General features: G+C 35.2%; 1 pseudogene; it reads left to right on the top strand.

Moving 5' to 3' along the window:
• The first annotated feature begins 2,199 nt into the window (after window positions 1-2,199).
• Window positions 2,200-2,318, top strand: LOC111735454 (annotated as a pseudogene).
• The last annotated feature ends 641 nt before the right edge of the window (window positions 2,319-2,959 follow it).

Here is a 2,959-nt window from a genome sequence, read left to right as displayed (position 1 = left end):
AACATGTAAAATTCATTTTTCCAAAGAAGAGTCCTTTCTTTTAAATAAACAAAGAAGCCAATAAGATATAGTGGACATATTTTGTCTCCCCAGTGTTTTTGCTTCTTAGAATACATTCTCCTTTCTCCTGATATTATACTTCAATTTTCCACTGGGAAGCAACCCCACTGTCGGCCGTTCTGATGGGCTTCTGCCACATCCAGCTCCAGATGTATAGTTGGGGCAATTAAAAGTGAGAGTGACTGGTTCAGAATAACCACATGACCAAATCTGGGCCAATGAGATATGCGTCAAGACTTGTAACTATTGGGAAAAAAAAAACAAAATATCCTTCTGCCAGAGTTGCTAAGCTGGTCAGCCTGAAGTTGCTGGTGGCAACTTTGCCGCAACTTTGCCCCATCGTGAAGTTGGCTTACTGGAGAATAAAGCCAACTCAGAGGAAACAGATGGGGGAGTAGGGGAGTCAGAGGAAGGAGGAGATAGATAGATAGATAGATAGCTAGATAGATAGATAGATAGATAGATAGATAGACAGACAGATAGATAGACAGACAGACAGATAATATTAGAGACTGTATCTTGATGACATGGTTTGAGGGCTGTATTCAGTGTCTAGATCCAACATCGCCCTTAAACATTAAAGTTATATGCGAGCTTTTGGTTTAAATTGGTTTGAGTTGGGCCTCTGTTACTTGCCAGCTGAAACACTTGACTACTTTATGTTCTTCCCCTGTGATAAGGAATATATTATAGAGTGACTCAAATCTAGAAATTTAGCTACATTTTTTAGCTGTCACAGGTGTAGCTTCCTCCCCTTGGTCTATAAGTTTAAAAGCACTCCTCATTCTCCCACCTCCCACCAATTCCAGGGCTGACTGCTTGGAATGACAGAAGCAACTATACTGATATCTATTCTGTTTAGTGGTCCAGGTTTTTGAAGGGAGTTACATTTTTTTTACATTAATAGAGATTTCCCAATATACCACATTTACCTTCAACACTACTTCAGTTAAATTCACCAAACATTAATTGAGCTCTATGCATGTACAGAACTAAAGGAATTAAGGATACAATAAAAATGAGAAATTATCCTTGCCTGCCCTCCAGGAAACCCATGGCCTAGTGACACTCAATTGTTTGTCTTCATAAAAGATGTCTGTTTGGTGAGGGTCAGTTACCAAACTTGTTGAGGGTTAATTCATAAAAAATCTTTGATTTTACCTGAATTTATTTGATACTTCCTCCCCACAACCAACTTCTTCCTCTCTCTCTTTACTTATAAACAAAAAAAAAATATCCCCTAGAATGTCTGGGACCTGATTATGTTGGTTGATATGAACAAAAGATAAATGGTCCCAGCTCTGTCATTTTAGCTCGGGCCCCTAAGCAACTAAGGGACCTCTAGCTGCACCTTTGGCTATAATTTAGCTTGGATACTACATCTGTCAGTGATGGATTCCCAGCAATGAGCAACAGATGACCATTTCCTCAGTTCTTGAGTATTGTGGCCGAACTTTTTTTTCTGTATACCTCCATCAATGCTTACCCTAGGTAAGTATTCTTATTAGTTTTAAATTGTATTAGTGTATATATTGTACAACATAATGTGCATTATAAAATAAACAAAACGTACATTTAAAAGGATGGGCTATAAAATATATATATTTATATATAGGGTACTTCTGGCCAAAAACTTTCCAATATTAATGACAGCTATAAAACCACAGATCCAAGTAGCTCAAAGCATATCAAACAGAGTAAATACCAGTAAAACAAAACAAAACAAAACTACCTTAGGTATATCATATTCAAACTGCAGATAATCAAAGACAAAGAAAAAAATTTTGAAAGAAGAGGGAAAAAATATCCTTTGTATAGCAGAACAAAGATAAGAATTCTAGCAGACGTCTCTTCAGAAACCATACAAGCAAGGAAGATTAGAATGAAATATTTAAATTGATAAAAGAAAAATCCACCAACCTAGAATTCTATATGCAGAACAATTGCCTTTCAAACTGAAGGAGAAATAAATTCTCAGACAAGTAAAACCAGAAGAACTTCATTGCCAGCAGACATGCCTTACAAGATATGTTAAAAGTTCTTCAGGGAGAAGGAAAATAATGCAGGTCAGAAACTTGGACCTATATAAAGAAAGGAAGAGCATCAGAGAAGGAATAAATTCAGGTAAAAGAAAACTTTTACTATGGCCATGCCACCCTGAACAAGCCAGATCCCATCTGATCTCGGAAGCTAAGCAGAGTCGGGCCTGGTTAGTACTTGGATGGGAGACCACCTAGGAAGACCAAATGCTGTAGGCGTAAAAAAAAAAAAAAAAAAAAAAAAAAAACTTTAAAAAAAATTCTTAACCTAAAGATAACTTTGTTTAAAGTAATAATAATAACAACAACGTGTTGAGTAATTCTAGCATATAGATAAGTGAAATGAATGACAGTAACATCATCAGGGAAGGAAGGGAAGAATGGGAATTTTTTATTACAAGGTACTGACTACATATATAATTGTATAGTGTTATTTGAAAGTGGAATTAGATTAGTCATAAATGCATACTGAAAACTTTAGCATAACCACTAACATTTTTAAAAAGAAGTATAAACTATATATTTAAGAGAGGAGATAAAATGGAATCATATAGAATACGCAATTAAAACCAGAGGAGGCAGAAAAGGGGAGAGGGGAGAAACAAAGAACAATTGTAACAAATAGAAAATAGTTACAAACATGGTAGATATTAATCCAATTATATCATAATTACTTAAAAATGAATGGTCTAAATATAGCAGCTAATAGAGATGTTATAAGACCCAACTATATGTTGTCTATAAGAAACTTATTTTAAATACAGACTCGGATAGCTAGAGGAGGATATACTATACTAACCTTTAATCGAAAAGAAAGTTCGAGTATTAATTTCAGACAAAGCAGACTTCATAACAAGTGA

Source organism: Pteropus vampyrus, unplaced genomic scaffold, assembly GCF_000151845.1.
Source record: "Pteropus vampyrus isolate Shadow unplaced genomic scaffold, Pvam_2.0 Scaffold1000001201, whole genome shotgun sequence".
Classification (NCBI taxonomy): Eukaryota; Metazoa; Chordata; class Mammalia; order Chiroptera; family Pteropodidae; genus Pteropus; species Pteropus vampyrus.
The sequence above is the reverse complement of the archived record's forward strand: the minus strand, read 5'-3'. Positions and strand labels throughout refer to the sequence as shown.